The following is a 19,367-nucleotide window of genomic DNA, read 5'->3' as shown; positions in this document are numbered from 1 at the left end:
CCCCTCAGAATACAGTAACAGCACAACAATCACACATTTTACTCTGCCAGACCTGCACAACAGCACTTTGCACATTCATGGTTACCATGGCTGAGATGCTTTTGTCACTGAGACAAACATCAACACTCAAGTCTCACAGGCATTTTTGAAAGGCCAGTGGATGAAAAGATCTGATATTCTGTGTGTGAATAGGATACAACTGAGAATAAAACAGCTTGTTTATTGAGAAGTACAGTGGCGAGCCGTCAGGGCCTTCTAGGCCCTCTCTGAGGTCCTAAGATATTCAAATTTTTTTTTTTTAAAACATTAAAAAAAATATTATATTTAAAAAATATATATTTTTAGTTATATATTTTTTAATTTATTTAAAATAACATTTCCAAATAAATAAATCCTTCGAATCTGCCTATTCAGTTTCTGTTGGAATGTGAAGGGTTAAATGAAAGAAGCTCCTTTGGCCGTCTCTGTGAGTTACTGTGAAGACACAAGACAGGAGCTGATTGGTGGTCCAGCTGTAAATTCACAGAGGACCAGCTATAGTAACTCAACGAGAGAGTAATGTCAAATGACAGTACAATTGACCAATCATATCTTCCCTCTAAATGGGTGCCCTTTATTATCGCGGACTATATGACAAGTTCCGCCCGCTGTGAAGTTTATGCATGTGTTATATAACAACAACGGGTCGAGCTAGGCGGAAATAGCTAATTAGCATAAGTTTGTTCATGATGGCTCACGTCAGCGTGAAATTATTAACCGAGTCATTTTCAAGATTGAGTTACAAGGGTCCGCAACAGTTCGGGCATTACCATGACTATTTCCCAACTGCTGCCTTGAAAAGTTTGATGGAGAACTATGGCGGATATTTTGACCAGCCTCGACTGCACACGGAACTCACCGTGATGTACGGCATGTCTGACTTTTTGGGCAAAAGCCCAGCCGACATTCATCAGTTTCTCCTCAAAAAAGGACTGAGTGAAAGCATGAAACAAGTGTACACCCTCACATGCATCATCCTGACAATACCTGTGTCCACTGCCTCTGTGGAGAGGTCATTCTCTGCGCTGAAGCGCATAAAAAGCTACTCGAGGACCACGACTGGGCTAGTCCGACTGTCAGACTTAGCCTGAATTTCTATCGAGAAGGAATTGCTGATTGCTTTAAAAGCAAAGGATCAGCTGCATGACCCCACCATAAAGTACTTCATCCAAAAGGACAGGAGGATGGACTTTGTGTTTAAGTGATTTGATCATCAAAGGTAGGCCTACAGTATGTCATTTTCAATGTGGGCCGCCGTGCCGACTTAATTCATTTGTAATTGTTACTTGGCTGTGGGTGCCTTGTCATGATAGGTGTTTATATACAGTAAATGGTGTTGTTTTGTGTGGTAGAGGGTCGCTGTCACTGATGCGTTTGCACCCCGAGCCGTTGTTTTGATATTCCGCTGAAGTATATGCTGTGACGTAATAACTCTTATTTCTTTTTTTTTTCAAGGGAAGGGGGGGTCAGAGGATCTAGGTTTAAAAGTCACGGCTCGCCACTGGTGAAGTATAGACATATTTAATATGTGGTTCAAACCGAATAAAATGTTAGATGACAGTTCATGGTAAAAAGTATTTACAAAACATCACTACCTGGTGGTCAAACGTTTCTGCCACACATTTTAGTAAATATTTCTACCTGAAGCCTGCAGTGTCAGTGCTGCAACTGAAGTGAGCCATTATCTACCAGCATGGGCAACCCCTAAAGGATTAACCGCCAATCCTTCTTAAATCTGCCCTCTGTGAAAAAAGCGTGACACAAGCTCTCGCAGAGATACGGTTTGTGCAGCACAAACATTTATAATAATACCAGCAGGCACTGTCAGGACCCCATCACTAGCAACGATCAACGGCCTAACTTCAACAGCTAGCTCTACCCTGGGGTTCAAATGTCAGACTGTCACAGCAATTTGCTAATCCTGTTGCAGTTGTCACGCTGAGAAGTTGAGTCCTCTCTCTGCAGTTGTTGTGAGGAGTTTGCTTTGAGTGTAACTTTTCTTCTGAATAAATTATTCTTCTTGGTATCATTTTGAAAGAACAAACTCAATTGCTGTAAGAACAATGACAAAAAAGAGAATAAAAAGTAGGTGAGCCTCAGTGAAGAATCTCACAGCACTTTTTGTATTCCTCTTCTTACTGTATTTAACATACAAATCCCCAGCTATGGCATGTATGCAAGTTGAGTTTGTTGCAGGCTAGTTCCTGATATCCTGCAGAAGAAAAACTGAGTCACATCAGTGTAAATTGTTTATGTATTCTCTCGAGCAATTGTCACTGGCATGATTATCCTGCCATTTCCAAATGCTAGAGCAGCAGAGCTGAAATAACTCGAAGATGAGGTGAATCATTTTCAAACTTTCATTTTGGGGGAAAGTTTTTGAAAGAAAAATTGACCAAAAAATCCGGCCAAGAATGTACAATATGTTCATAGAAAACATCCATGTTTTGGACTTATATGAGTCAGCAATGATGAAATCCAGTTTTGTTAAACCATACAACTCCCACATGTTTACCGCATTGCCGATGGCACAGTGGAGCTAGTGTAGAAATAAAATCTGATGGTTCCTTGTGTTGTCAGGACATGGTCCAGGTCATTATATAGGTCAAAAACAAGGACAGTGGCAGCTGCAGGAAGGGAGGGAGAAAAAAAGGGGATGAGGGTGCAGAGAAAGGGATAGGAGAAGCAGAGAGAGTGCAGAGAGAACAGAGCAGGAATAAAGCAATAGCATTAAAAGAGACAGAAGCTGACCTCGGAGCAGCGTAGCATTAGCTTGCTCAGAACAGAGCATGGATCATCTGAGCAAATCAAAGCTTTGCACTTCAAAATAATCCACATTTGATAGCTGCCTATAAGCCAAATTGGAACATACAAGTCAAAAGCTCAACTGTCAACATATTTAGCCTTTATTTATACAGGTGTAAAATCTCATTGAGACACAAGGTCTCATTTCCAAGAGAGACCTGTCAGTGGTAACACTACCACACAAAGTTACAGACAGACAGGACACTAAACACAGAGGCAACAATAAAATACAACATCGTAAAAAAAGTAGCCATTGAAATCCATAGAAAGTATTCAGATATAGCAGGTGCAAACACCCACAGATGATTTCTCCAGCTTTTTTAAAATTAGTTTAAAATCCGTGATGGGTATCAAACTGGTCAACTTAAGTTCCTGCTGAAGTGTGTTCCAGGTCGAGGGGGCAGAGTATGATATGGCTTTTTTTCCAAGCACCGTGCGAACTGAGGGGACGGACAGAGTGATGTAATGTTGAGATCGTAGGCTATAGCTGTACTGTTTGTGTGATATGTAAGTGGATATGTAGAGGGGCAGCAGTCCAAGCATAGCGGTATAGATGAGTTTGTACCAGTGCAGTGATCTGCGCATTGATAATGATGTCCAGTTGACTAAAGAGTACAGCGTGCAATGGTGTGTGAGGGGTTTACAGTTTGTTATGAACCTCAGAACATATAGGCACATACTTCATGCACCCAGGCAAGGACGCACATAAACATGCAAGTGTACATCCCTTCTTCTGTCCTCTCCCTTGACGACTACACACACACTACATGCTGCCTGTCCATCATCAGAGGAGTACCAGTTCACCATCAGGCTCTAACAGTTCTTATCTATTCTCCCTAACCAAACCTGTCCTTCTGTCAAGGCTGCAGATTAACTGCAGAACAGTTTCCTCCTCAAGTCAATTTTACCGAGGTAGCGTCGAAATAGCCTGGCTATTTCTGGCCTCCGAGTGTATCCGTGTGCACATCCGTATGTGTGAATGCAGTGTGTGGCAATTTTTAAAGACAAGAGTCATCCACTGCCCACCACACCTCCATGATTGACTTCATTATTTCTTTCATCCATTACTTGTCTTCTTCATCTATAAGCATATATTTCCTCTTGTCCCCTCTTCTCCTCATCGGAGCACCGTTCCCATTTCCACTGACAGCAGTGCGAGCAATTAGGTCATCAGTTGGCCTATTTAAAGCACGAGGAACTTGAGGCCTACATTTGCTCTGTCCTTTAAGAACATCAGAGGCGGCAATACATTGCACAAAAGCGACATGCACACAAAGCTTTAGACACAAAAGCATCGATATATGCCTTATTTGAGGGGGTGTGTCAGAAGACGTACCTTTTGGTGTATACTTTAGAGAGGTCGAGAGAGGTTTTGCATCAAATATGCATGGGCTCATGTGGCCGGGCTAACAGCCTTGGACAAGTGCAGAGTGTACTGCAGTTGTGAAGGTCGACAGCATCTTGGACACACACAGTGGGGGTCCAGATGGCTCAGCAGGATTTACTAAGTGTGAATATAACCTTGGTCACATGACATGACCTGTGAGATGTTAAATAAGTCAGTAGATTGACCAAAGCACTAACCCTAGTAGTCTAGAGGAGCCTCTGGTCACAGATCTTAAAACAGTAGAGTCATCCATTTTCGAGACTGTCTGAAACCGTAGCACTTCCTGCCCTGCACGACTGAATCTCCTCATTTCTATTAAACCTGTCCATGTAATAAAGGCAACAATTACAAAATATTTCTTATATTAAAAAACTCATTCCAACAATCTTTAGTGAGTTACTAATTCAAAACTCATTTCAGTACACTTTATTAAGTTTGCATATTGGCCATCCATCAGGATAATTATATCATTAAAATGAGTTTAAAAATGCACTGCACCACATTGTCGCTGCATGGCTCAGTTAATGGAAACCCTCACCTCGGGGATTCAACGTGATGAACTTATTGGTCATTACCCTGCTGCTGGGCACTGACAGATATGCTCCAATTATGAAAACTAAAATATCTATTTGTGTACTTTTAAATGTATTTAAAATATTACAACAGTTTTGCTGCATCCAATACCTTGAGGCAGTGCGGCTGCTGTAGCCAAAGACTGCCGGTCAAGATGACATGAGATTCAGTGCAGGGGAATTCACTCAAGGACAGACACTTGTCACCACAGGAGGAGGAAGACACATGTCTGTCAATATGAAACAGCCTTAAGGCAACAATGAACATCCTGCTACAGGCGACACTCTCTTGTATCACAATTCCTCTGAGAAAAACAGGTGCTGTCGTGGTGAAAACTGTCGTTGCCACTTTATCTGCCAGGAAAATATTTCTTGTTTTTTATCCAAAACGCAATGTGTACAAAATGTGGTTTATAACCAGTTTACTGGAAAACAAATGGTATTCACACCAGCCTCAGTTGAACGTGGTGTTGAGTACAAAATTAGAAGAAGAAGAAGAACTGGGAGGGATGAAACCCTCTTCAATGGTCACACATGCAGAGCACACAGCACACACAGTTCTCTGCATTTAACCCATACTAGTACCAGGAGTCTAGTACTAGGAGCAGTGGGCAGCTATTGTACAGTGCCCAGGGAGCAATGGGAGTGGGGTCCGGTGCCTTGCTCAAGGGCACCACGGCAGGGCAGGAGGTGAACTGGGACCTCTCCAAGTAGCAGTCCAAACTCCATACTTTAAGTCTGTTCGGGGACTTGAACCAGCGACCCTACAGCTCCCAGTCCAAGCCCCTACTGACTGAGCCACTGCCAGACTTAGCAACTTTTTACCCTGTTATGCTTAACTGAGATTGCAAAATGTCCAACATTATGCTTACAGCAGTACTCAGTGTTATTTTTAGAATGTTAGCGTGAAGACTTAAGCATTTAGCTCAACGCATCAGTGTCAAAACCCAGCCTCCCAGAGGCAGTAGCATGGCTTTAGACTTGTAGTCCTGTGACAGAAAAGACATATAAAAACACACACCGGTGGAAATTTGAAACATAAAACTGACACAAAAACACAAATCATGTATACCCACACACACACATGCACACCAGACCCCCCCCCCCCCCCCCCCGCACCAAGGCAAAGAGCTCAGTCAATTCAAGCTGTTCTTCACACTAAGTGCTGTAGTGGATGGATTCACTGTTGTTCCCCTTCTGAAGTCAATTGATTCACCACACTTGTGATTTAGCATCATTCCCCCAACCAATCTCTCTCTCTTTCTTTGTTGGCCTGTCACAGAGAGCGAACAATGTTAGGTGCCATTGATGGGACACGGTGCATGACTGGTAGCTCGACTGATGGAGACCACCAGTCATGCAGCAAGTGCTACACCTTACATTGCAATATTCCTCTCCCATTTCAAATGCATTCACATGATGTGCATTCAACATGGCGGCAGCGATTATGGGTGAAATGTGGAATGATTCAGCGGAAGCACACAACCATTTATAAAGATTACAAACCTTTTGCCCCGAAAGCATTTATCTTTGTTTTTTCATTGTTTAAACGAATGCTCATGTCCACAATTTCATTATAATCTGCACTGTAATGGCATTAACTTACTTTTTGAGCTGGCTGTATGCAGCTGGTACTCATGCAAAGAAAAATGAGGTCACACGCACATAATATGGAGGTTACTTAATTCATATGAGATAGCAACAAAGAATACACTGACATTACATTAATAATATTGCAAATGCCTTGCAGTCATTGGCAAAAGGAATGAATACATTTGTATCATGAGTGGTCTATTAAGTGGGTCTCTTTATCAAATTATCAATGGGGTCAGTTTAACATTACAGCTACCATAGTGCATTATTATTGTAGCAAAACATAAAGCGTAGATCATGCAGCACTTAAAAGGTTTATGATATGCTCGGTGGTTACATTTCTCTTCTCCCGCACATGCTATGTTATCTGTGAGCAGCAGATTGCATGACAGCACATTTAATAGCATGAGATTCTTAAAAGCAGGGGCAAAATGTCATTGTTGAAATGTAGAGGCATGTACTCTCATTTGCTAAATGATAAGGTTCACTTAGCTAAGTGAATGCAGTTATATTTAACCAACCTGCAATAAACTCTGCCATTATGAAGGTTATAATGTTAAGTATTCGTACGCTGTTTTAGCTTTCATATCTGAACTGTTGGTATGATGATGATTAGACTCAGGGGCAACGGTGAATACTTCTGGGGTTTTGTTGTGGTCAATTTCTGTGCGTTGATCTTTGTTACAGTCCGATGAGCAACCTCAGACATTGGATTTGGAGTGGACAGACAACGTCTATGAATGATTGTTTCACAAGAAGGCCCTCTTCAATCGAATGTATCTTGTGAATTCAGAAATGTTTTTCAGACATAGCCGATGGCTTCCGATACCTCTTTTTACAGAGCCACAAGGTAACATACATAACAGCTTCTCAACAGTTGTTTTAATTATTGCTTTTTTATGACATTTCAAAATGTAAAATACAAATGTTTCGCAAAAGGGCATTGGTATTCAATATGAACTATAATACGGCTGTCCTGAAAGCAAATGATGAGTGGATTACGTTTTTTAATGCCAAGGAGAAATGAAGAATACACTTTGCATAATAGGGCTAGGTTATGACTTGTGAGAGTTGCGTTCAAATACTCACTATGGTGGAGAATGGTATTGTATGACTAATTTATTCCCCTGACACCGTACAGAATGCAGCAGGCCGGATTTTAACTGGCATAGCTCAGTCTCTGGCATCGGTTCACCAGTTATGCATTTTTAAGAATCCACTGTAAGGTTTGGCTGCTTCAGAGTGTGACATTTATTCTGTAGTTGTATGGTCTCTTACACTGTGAGCTTTAACTCATTTCTTTCTGGTCAACCTACTAGTCCCACGTAATGTATATTTACTTCACAAAGCATAATTTCAGTAACATCAGTCTCGTTTTCTACTCGGTTTTGTTTTACATTGTTAAATGAAAACATAAATTACAGTATGCACACTTAGCTTCTGCAGCTCAGAACAGAAAAACAACAAATAGTGTAATGTAATAACGTATTGAGACAAAAGTGGGTTCTATCAAATAATTGGTTGATTGCTTCAGGACAAGAATCTGAAAATATTGTATTTAGATTATATTCATCTTCATTGCTCACTTCTGTCGTTCGTTGCTGTAAAAATCTGGTTTAATAGGATAAGTGCTCTAGTGCCGAAAGGGCTTATTCTTTCCTTCACAACTTCTCAAATGCGCCCACAAGTTGTCAATGACAGCCCGACGAGAGCGAGCGGGGGAAGGTTAGCATGAATGAACTTTCTGGTGCTAAGCTACTGTGACGGTGCAAAAAAAAAAGGATCATATGATTAGTTGCACTCTACTAAGATAAACTAAGGTCGCTTGAGGCCTTTCAATCAAGACCTGCTTATCATTTGTACCGGCATACACAACATTGTTAATCTTCTGTGACTGGATAAACACTGAGTGATGCAACTCTAAGGTTACACTCTGAGATAATGGATGGTTGGATGACTTCTGGGTTACTGCAAAGCTATGGCTGGTGTCTTCACTAGATCTCTCTCTCTCTTAATACAAATAATTAAAAATGTCTAGGTCAAATCAGAAAGCCTGATATTACAACATGTCATAGTGTTTCCCTTTAAAATGGAAATCAATGGTCTGTTGAAGGCTGGTTAGAGAGGAGTGCATGCTTTCCCCATCGAGTAAACATTTGGTCCATTTCCATAAGACTACAGGGTGATATGTAATTTGCTTATTCAGATATATCTTTATTTATTTATCAGCAAAAGAGGTAACAAGGTATAAATAATAATGTTAGTATTATCTAGTATTTAGTAAAATAATCCATCTGCAAGTTTCCTTTATACTGTATAACAACATTTTAAGTTAAATCCTGCGGACAGGCATGTTTATACACGTCGATATATGGAGAGATGCATACACAAACTTATTTATACTTGTGAATTATGCATAATAAACACTGCCACACAGTTAAAGCTAACTATTATTAGTGTTTCGCTTTAACACAAGTTTAAAGGGACATCTTCTGGTAACATTGTAAAATGGTAGTTTGGTTAGTGAGTGAAAGAACTGTCTCTGTGAAGAAAAAGCCAACAAAGCATTGATTGACAGTGAGCGAGAACAACATGTGAGAGGGTGACATCAATTGTGTGGGGATCTCTTTGTAGTCACAGTTCAAAGGCACTATTTATAGATGTATTAAAGCTAATACACCACATTATGTGTATGTTTGTGTCTCCTGAGCTCTAGCACTCTCTCTGGCATCTGAACCTGGCAGTTGCCTTGTCTCTATTTATGCCCACAATCCCCACTTTTCTCCTTTCCTGTTTTTTTTCTTTCTAACTCACTGAGATATCCTTTATGAGTCACCCACAGGTCAGCGCTACCGAGGACTCCAGTAATTACTCCAAAACAACTCATATCGAAAGCCAGGGCAGGTTTATTTATATTTCAAACACAGGGCATAACAAAGTGTTCACAAATGCAGAGAAGAATTCATAACAAATCTAAACCGTCAACAAGATCGCAGATGGACTCATTTTTTGTCTCCAATTCAAGCAATCATACAAATCTAACCATATAAATAACTCCTGTAGATAACAACTCTGCCAAGTGAAACGTATTTCTTCGGTTGATTATTATAGTCTGCAATTTCATGGATATTGCATATTGTGAAAATAGCAATTTGATGTTTGTTTGCATGCTTTAAAAACTGAAAAATAAGAAAGAGGAAGCCATGTAGGATGAAGATCGTTTTGAAACAATCACACGGTACCAAATAATATGCAGTGTGCATACATGCGTCCGCCCTGACATACTGTATGTGCACAGTCTTGGGTACAAACAAACAAACACTTAACAAATCAATATCAAAGTGACCATCTCCACATGCACACGGGTTCTAATCATAGAGGAGACAATACTTCACTCTCAGGGGCTGCACAAACTAATCAAATGCAACCAAAGAGGTCTGAACAAAGTGACACAGTCATGTCTCCTTTATTAGTGACGTCTTGGTGTCACAGCAAACAGCAGCGTGCAATCAAAGTCAGGCAATTAGTGAGCGAAAGCAAACTCTCTCTGTATTCTCATGCAGCCTGGTTCCTTCCGTCGCTCCAAAATCATTCATTTGAGGCACGCTGCGTTATTCCTCCTGTGCTGAATGCCGTATCAGTTAATAGTCAAATTGTGAAAGAAAATCAGCCCGCTGTAACACTGCAATTATGAATCTTGGCTTACCAAGGCACGCACTGTATTTTTTGCTTGAGCTTTTAATTAAAAAAAATGTTTGACTAATTGTTACCAGTGAAGGCTTTAGCTGTTCTAAACCAAAGTCAACAGGAATTTATGAAATCTCTTTGCATTTGTTGGGCAATAAAACCAAACCTAGATGACCAGAGATAGAAATCAGCAAAGATCAATTTCTTTTTTATAATTCTTAAAAATCATGAACAAAAACCATTACACCCTGCCATTACATTTTATCTCATAAACCACCTCAGACATATTTTATTTGTAACTTTTTAGGGATTCTCTAAATATACAGATCACATTAAACTGACAATGCAGCGCCTTATTATTTTAACAACAAAAACAGCAGGTTGTTAATGGGTTACTGTCAGGGAGGAAAATGATAAAGGTATCACAAACCAAAAAGTTTTACCACTCACCTTTTCAAATACTGCAAACATATCCAGTTCATCTTGACTAACGTATGTGTAAATTGAGTATGTGTAAATTGTGATTCTTGAGCAAACTAAACTAAAATGTCACAAGCTAATAACTTCTCCACCTGCATTACACAGGAAACCCTGATACCATTATTATGCAGAATTCACAGAGAATCTAAGTGAATCTATTCCTTTTAACACAAAAAGTGTGTGTGTGTGTGTGTATGTGTGTGTGTGGGTGTTTTAAAGAGAGAGGGAGAGATGATTACAGAGGCTTTGTGAGTAGAGTAAACAAAGGTAAATTGAACACAGAGGTGGGCCTCCTTTCTGCTTGTCCGTATGTCTTCTAATTTTATTTTTCAACTTGCTTCTCTAGTGGGGGGTCTTGCATCTCAATGAGATTCTCTGTCCAGCTGGGAAGTGGTCTCACTACTAATAACAAACAATTCTCTCATGCTGTTAGAAAACTGAGTGGAGAGGGGGCAGCAGTAGCCAAAGTTATCAGCGAAAGTGTGTGTGGTGGTTCAAAGAAGAAAGGGCTGAAGCTATGGCCAGGAGAAGGTTAGCTTAGCTTGGCATACAGAGTGGAGAAGCATGAAAACAACACAGTGGGTTATGTGCTAGAGTGTTTCTGTCAGTCTTTATATAAGATTTAAAATGTGGAATGACATTTCATTTAGCAGGCTATTGAACAAAACTCAGTTGAGAATTAAAGTAATCTTAGAGTTAAAAAGTAATCTAAGGCGGACAGTGGTTACTCATGTTCTTCAGAGGAAACCGAAGTTTGCACTAATTAGATTCAAATAAACAAAAGCTCACAAAGCATATGACAGCTGAAGTAAAGTCCCAGATGAACAAACATCTTGTATGTACGTACAAACTCGACTCGCACATCAAATCTGAAACAGACCTGGATCCGATCACTTCAAAGACAATCAACCACATTCATCAACTAAATCTGACCTCACAAATTTGTATCACAATCTGAATTACTGTAGATAAAGCTAAAAAAGTGGTTTGCATTCAGCTCTCCATTTTCTCCATATGCTGTGGGCCTGACAGGGACCTTTCTGTGTGTCAGGTTCCTGGGTCTACACTCCCACTGTTATGATTGAGCAGCTGACAGCTTGACCTCTTCTCACCAAGACACATCTTCTGACTGCGGCCATTTTCTCACCATTATGTTTAGCTACGGGCCTTTGCCTGCCAGACACGGGGGGTGGTAGTCGCTGAGGCTATCATTCATAGAACTGAGGAGGAAAGGATTAAGGCCAGAGAGAAAAAGCAGGAGAGAGAGGGGTCTGCATCTTAATGCGGGGCCTGAGTGTGGAACAGCCTTGTTATAAGGGGGCTCGGTGAGGGGGGGGGGGGGATGAAGGGGCTGGGTGGGTTGGGAGGTGGAAGGATTAGGGTGAGGAAAAAAGGCAGAGGCAGAAAAAAAATCTGAAAAGAAATGAGGGGTGGAAGAAAGAAATAAAGAATATACGCTCACTGCAAAAAACATAATGTACAGTATGAACGCACTGCATAGTTAATTATTATGTAACTCAACCACAGCTGCAGTGAACAGACTTTGGCACTCAAAAACAAGTAGTTTTATTTTAAAACCATAAATGCCATTTCATTTTCCCATCTCATCTTTCTTTTTAAAATTCAAATTCTGAAAGCATTTTTTGCCGGAGTTGGAAGAGATACTGTCAATCAATTATTGACGATTGATTATGATGAACAAATAACACACATCATTTAGCTGTCGCCCATTTGGTCAAGTTTAAGAAATATCTGCTAAAGTCAACATTTCATAACGTATCGGCGGATATTTTGTTGTTGGTTTTTGTTTATGTCTGATATCCTCAAAGTCAAATGAGTCAAATGTTCAAAAATAACGTGGCAATGTTTCTATATCCTCGCAGCCAATGAAAGAGACATCAATATTCCTGAAAAGATTTTCTTTTTCTTCTACATTGGCTGACAAGACCAGGAAATAATTTCACTCAAGAGAGAAAAACATTTCTTACACTTCAATGGACTTCTGCATCACAATCAGACACAAACCACGGCTCATATATATATATCATTCCAATAACTTGTATATAGACTCATACTGCACTATTCCACATCATAACTTTATTTCATTTTTATAACTATTATTATTTTTGTATTGCTCTTGCTCTTATTGTTATTATGTTATGTTATTATGTTGCATTGTTGGAGAAGCCTGTGACATAAGATTTTCAACTGCATAATTACTCTGTAGCTATGTCAGATTGACAATAAAGAACCTTGAACCTTGAACCTTGAACACAGACACACAAAGAGGCACATACACACATATTCATGAGAACACAAACATAAACCTAACATGGATCTGTCATAACGACTTTTTACACGCCATCGGCCTCAATGATACTGTTTTGCCTCACACATTCCCCTCAAAGAAAAAAGGATATTCTATCAGCTAAACAAGCTGAAAACAAAAAGTCTCCTGACGATCACTTTCCAGACAAACACAAAATAATTGCCGTTGCACACAGGATTTTAATCCAGATGCCAACGCTATAAAACACGTTGCATTCTTTTGGGTATTCGGTCTGTTAATGGCTTAAAGTTATCTCATGGATGGCACTGACACAAATAGAGTAACCACCTGACATTCACATCTTAATCCTTTTTCAATTTGCTTAATGTGTGTGTGTGTGTGTATGCTTTAATCGAGCCATTACACGGCCAAGAAATGGGAGGTTAGTCTGGGGACTGACTGACCACCAGACATTTCCTACAACTATGACTCAGTCCATCACAATATCAAGACACACACATAAAAGCAAACGCATACAACAACTGCTTTCATTTGTATGAAAACCTGAGAATCATTTGGATCTCTCCCAGGGCCAGGTAAACATTTGTTGAACTTAGGTGGGTGTTTCGCATAACTTTAAGTGGTAGATATTTAAAAAAAGTGAATAATCATCGGAGTACCACAGAGTTTAAGTTTACAGAATATATGATGTGAAGAGCCAGGGAGTAAAGAATCTCCTCAGTGAATAACATGCATTTCTAATAGGCGGTCGATAAACATTTTAGAAATCAGTATGCAAACTTTGTACAACATGTTTCCTGTACCACGTCTGACCGGGGTGCTAATGCAGTATTGCATCAACTTACATTTTCATGAAAAGATTAGCATTACCGCACTATGCTTATCGAACTAAATGCTATCTTCCCCCTCTTTCCCTGACATATTTGCTAGGCACAAACACTGGAGGAGTAATCAATGGAAAACACAGCCAGTGAATGGTACAAATAATCCACAGTTTTTCTGAATCTATTAGTTCGACCAATGTGTTGTAATTCCTCCCTTTTTGCAGTGCTAACGAGCATCACGCCAACCATGGTAGCATGTCATGTTGTGTGCAGAATTACAACAGCCTCAGTGGTAAAGCTACTCCTTTGCCAGCCTGAACCTGTGCCAACCCTCGTGTCCCAGTCCAGCCCAGCTAGCATGGCTATTAGCTGCAGGGCAAGTGAAAAGAGGCACCCATTCTTAAGCCTGCCACCTTCGGAAAGTGAGACGTACGGTTTAATTAGGATTCTGTTATGTTTTTGACTCGGAGAGGAGGCTTTAATTGATGTCAAAAGTGTCTTACTGCATGACAGCTATCCCCAAAATACACTGCTGCAATTTCAAGCCTGAAAAATAGAAGGCTGGGAGTGGGTGGGGTGCACAATCGAATCTTTGGTTTTAGATAAACTCAGCAAGTTTGTGCTCATGACAGCTGAAATGTGAAAGTCTGACAGGTGAGAGCAAACGGAAGAAAAGTAAGCAAAACGAGGAGAGAGACTTGCAGCAGTGACACTTGCACATTTTCTAAAATTATACACTATTCTGTGACTGTTAGTGTTACATTGAGTAATGAGCAGATGGGTGCGAAATGTGCCACGACTTCATCTGAATGACTAACATTTATTTCATTCAGTTCTGCAATCACTGTAGTTTAAGGAACACATTCCTGAAATGTACTTTGCTTGCATCCAGTTTACTTTTTAACTATAGTTTATCATTACGACAGTTATCTTGTTGTCGAATATCCCATGGGATTGTTTTTATATAACGGCGAATAACTTGTGGCAAACAGAGAACAAGGGGGTGACTTTTTCAATGTCGGAATTATTCAGTTTTGATATTGCTGGTTATACCTGCCACGGAGAGTAAAGAAACAAATGTGATGTCTTTTTTAGCTCTCAAATGAAAACCGAATGCTCTTCATCCAAAAAACAACCTGTACCAATATCTCAAATAGATGTGAGGCTGTGATCTATTTTAAAGATTTATAAAGAACAAGAAAAAGGACACAGCGATATGAAAGATTTGGTTTCTTCAGCATACACAGTTTCCAACTGTGGGGAATGACGACATCTTATCTCTCTAGTGAGGCCGTTTAAATATAGACCTCTGCTACTTTATCTGTTTCTGCAGCTTCAGTCTGTTGGTACATGATCCCACGCTTCCTTTTATGTTTTCATCCTTGGATTTCAGCAGTGGTGACACCAACTTTTTTTCTTAAACCTTTTTCTATAAGATGCCAACATTCTAACCCATATTTTCTGCAGTAACATTAACGCATCCACTAAAAAATTAATAATGACTGCACCCACACACTCCAAAAACTCAACATAGCAACGTTTTATCTGCAGAAACACAAGAGCGAAATATTTATCCCGAAATCCTCATAATGCCTTCATTGAGGCAATATGGTGTAATCAAGCCCCCCCTGACTGAGCGGTGGAATACACACCTCCGACTCTGCAGATATTTAATACAGGACTGCTCTATACATTATAAATGGCCCTCTGCAATATAGCATCCTTCTAAAATGAAGCCAATGCGCATTAGAGAAAATAATAATGACCTGCCCTCAGTATCCCTCTGGGGTTTGGGAGTTTAATTCTGGTGCTCTTTCTTTCTGTCCATAATATGTCACATGACACACATACGTTGGTAACATATACCAAAACAAACAGATAACCTCGTTCTAAGGTCAAAGAGGGGTCATAATATACTGGAAACAACAAGTCAAGATGAAGTGCAGAATGTCAACAATGAACCAAGAAAATAAACACAGACAACCTAAGTGTGACACAGAGATGATGCACAGAAGAGGGAAGTGCAAACTCCACAGATTTGATCACATAATGTCCAACATGGCTGTTAGCTGGTGCGCCTCTTTTTGTGTGCGTGTGTGACAGAGACAAGCAGAGAGGGCAGAGTGCCGCTGAGAATGATGAGATGCGATGAGACACAGTTTGAGTGAGTGCATACTCGCAGGAGGAAGAGAGAGGTAGAGTGTGTGAAAGTGGATGAGAGAGCGAGCGGGAAGATGGACATAAATGGCTATGAGTTAGCGTAGCCTGCTTTTTTTTACTGTCATTTTTTTGCAGCTGAAGCAAATTGAGGCCACTAACACAGCAGTTAGGCTACTTATCAGGTCACTCAAAAGGCTGCGCTAAAAGGGTAGCTACTGTAGACCTAAATCCATTAATTTGATGGAATGAAAGACACCGCAACATACTAACAGATCCACGCCTGTTGTAGTACATCAAGTGATTACAACTCGTCTTATGTCATCTACAGTAGAGTTAATTTAATTAAACTGTTGGGGGAAAAATACTATTGATTTAACTTGATTAGTATCCCTGGCTGAGCACTGCTGGATCTGGATCAATTAATGGTGTTGCCTCCTTCAAAGTGACATAGAGAGACAGCAGGATCTATCTTATTCTGCTTGCCAGTTTTTTGTCAATATCTTATTTTCTGGTATCTCTATACTCAATATGTTTTAGCTGGCCCTGCTCATCCCTGCTGTGGGAAAGTGAGTGACTGCTGAGTGGACGGAGCCGGATGGGTGATTCATATGAGTTTGTGGATTCACTGACCTTGTGAATAGTGGAGTGGGATCCTGAGCTAAATCATCATCTCTAGAAGTAGGCCTCATGTTAGGATGCACCAGTGGGAACATGGTGGCCTTCTTATAATTGTTTGTCATTTGAAAGACACCCAAATATTTCATTATTTGCAGAAACTAGCATTCTACTAAATGCAATGTCTTTCATCGCCCATAAAACACAGATATTGTTTGTCACAATTCTCTTGTCAGAGTAGAGAAAAAGCTGCTTGATTCACTCATCTCAAGGGTATCTGAGTGTTTTGAACCAATAAAAGCATGCCTCTTTATGTTCAACAGGAACCATTGGAGATAATACAAGTCTCTAGTTTCATTTGGGCCACCTGACATTGGTGGAGTGTAGGCTCTGAATTGTTCTTGGAGGACAGGCTGTTTCGTATTGTATTGCAACAAATATTGTGAGAAACACACTCTTCTATTCCATAGTCATAATGTAGGAAGTGATTTTTGTATTTGTGGCACAATGCATTCAAACTCATATTTGACTACTTACTAAATGCTGTTTACACAAAGGCAGGGAATGAACCCTTTAGTCTATGATAAACATCTTATTGACCCAATCTGACAAGTCAAAATGTCCATACCAGCCAAGACTCCAAACCTCCAGTACGCATTTATTTTACTGTCAAACATAAAATTGCTGAGAAAACCGTGGAGGAGGAGCTGAATCATTTCAGTCACACATCACAACATCACACAGACAGATCGCCCACTGTTGTTTTGTTTAACCACATACACACCTGCAACCCCGACATCCGGCCAAATGTTCAAGAAACTGCATGTCTTTTAAACCCACAAAGGCGCAGTTAAATAGCCTATTGACTCCAAAACAACATTTGGATTCAGCATGAGTCATCCAATTTGGACGAAATGTTCACTCCTCAAAGATATGTCACTAAATAAGTGAACACACGTCTATTCAGTGGGCGAAACGTGGGCTAAAAGACACAAACATCGAGCATCAATTCAACAGTTTTGGAACCGTTTTACCTTCGGGGGAGAGCTCCTCTTGAAAATTGGAGAAGACGGCTTGGCGGATCTATCCGCGTTTTGTCCGTAACTTCCCGAGCAGGGCATCTGTTTTCGAAGACGCGTAGATATAAAAAGAATAGGAGGAGGAAGAAGAAGAAGTAAACATTAGTGAGCCTCACTGTGATAAAACAACAGCAGCGGCGTTTTCCGTTGACAACCGGCCGGTATGTGCCCTTTAACGCCTTAATTGTCCGGTGAGTTTGTGTGTCTCCGACGGGGGGGGGAAACTAGAGCCGCGGTCCTCCATACCGAGATTTACATTCACCTCACCGTTAAGATACTAAAGACAGAACAGACAGAGAGGAGAACTGCCTCCGTGTGTCAGGAGAGCAGATACTGAGACACTGCTGCAACCAACCAACAAACTCCAGAGAGGGAGAGAGAGAGAGAGAGAGGGAGCGAGAGAGGGAGAGAGAAAGAGAGGGAGAGAGAGAGAGAGAAAGAGAGAGAGAGAGAGAGAGAGAGAGAGAGAGGGAGAGGGAGAGAGAGAAAGAGAGAGAGGGAGAGGGAGAGATGATCACAAGTGAAAGGCTTCAGTGTATTTAGGCTACCAATCATTCACTTCCACTTGTATGAAGACGATTTCATTGAAATGACTCTTCCAATGTTATTTCCGTGTTTTCTATTTTTGTACGCCGACTTTAAACAACCATTTTGATAAACATGTTTAGTTTTAGCATGTGATTGTGCAGTTTCAGGCAGCCATTGGCGTTCATTCATTTCCATTTATTTTAAACATCAGGTCTGCATACAAATGGTTAAGAACGGTGAGTGTTGCACTTCGATAAAAATGAGAGATTTACAAGAAACAGACATGAAAAAAGGATAATCAAAATTGATGCAGGTGAGTCAGGTCTGAAAACACTAGATCCTACATTACCCACAATGCTTTACGTGCCACAATACCAACATCGTTATCTTTTAAGACCCCCCTATCAGGTAAACTACCTCATCTTTCAGACCCCACACCCAAACCTCAATTTGTCACACAGGGTATTCTGCTCAAGCTGTGAAAACCCTGGTGACATCATCAGGGTCATTCTCTCATACATGTCAACACTCTTCAAAAAACACAAAAGACATTTCTTACAGCTTTCCCACAAGCTGAGTAGTACTTCTCATATTGTAGATTACACTGCCCTTTATGTGTAAAATCAGTGGAGTGCCCCTTTAATGGTGGTCCAAGTTTTGTTATCATTATGGATCTGCATATGAAATGCATTACAACATATGGTAATGATATTGCGACTTGCAGCCTTCATTACTTCACTGTGATGGATTACCCAACATCAGCCTGTTTCAAGAGACTGCTAATAGAGTTCAGAGCAGAAATGAATGGAAGCCAATGGCTATTTGGAACTGTAGGGCAAATGCATAACAATGTGTGTGACTGCACAACATGCATTCAAATATGTTCAGCAGAAAAATGTATAGGATTACAGGATTTTTAGTTGAGGTAAATCAAAATAAGAAAAAAGTAGGTAGGTGTTAGCCTACTTTCATGGGTGCATTGCTTTAGTATAGCCTTAAGCAAATTTTATGTCAAGCCAATTTACAGAGGAAGAAATGTGTTTTCAGTCAATTCTTGCATGATGTGTTGATTGTTGTCTCACATTAGGGGAAACGGGCAACCATGCTAAATACAAAACAAGATTGTAAATCAGCTCATCTGTTATTATCAGATTGATCTTTGGGTGCAGCAAATTCAATTCATTTTGTCACCCTCTGGTTAGCACTGTAAGGAGTCTCTATGTCATGCCAATAAAGCAGAGACTGAGGTGAACTCAAAGAGAGCAAAACACAGAGAGATATGAAATGGATTCAGGACCATGGACAGCT

General features: G+C 40.3%; 1 protein-coding gene across 7 annotated transcripts in view; it reads right to left on the bottom strand.

Annotated features, from left to right (window-relative positions):
- Positions 1–17,848, bottom strand: part of dlgap4b (discs, large (Drosophila) homolog-associated protein 4b) — a 102,125-nt gene extending 84,277 nt beyond the window's left edge. For 6 of the 7 annotated variants that reach the window (XM_034134992.1, XM_034134986.1, XM_034134991.1 and 3 more), the window contains exon 1: positions 17,487–17,848. The gene's annotated coding sequence lies outside the window, so the exon portion shown is untranslated. Of the gene's footprint in view, positions 1–10,533; positions 10,607–17,486 lie in introns of those variants that run through there. The other variant, XM_034134988.1, reaches the window with a different exon arrangement.
- Between the last annotated feature and the right edge of the window lie 1,519 nt (positions 17,849–19,367).

The sequence above is a fragment of the Trematomus bernacchii genome, unplaced genomic scaffold (genome assembly GCF_902827165.1).
Source record: "Trematomus bernacchii unplaced genomic scaffold, fTreBer1.1, whole genome shotgun sequence".
Classification (NCBI taxonomy): Eukaryota; Metazoa; Chordata; class Actinopteri; order Perciformes; family Nototheniidae; genus Trematomus; species Trematomus bernacchii.
Note: the sequence above shows the minus strand (reverse complement) of the source record. Positions and strands in the feature narration are given on the sequence as shown.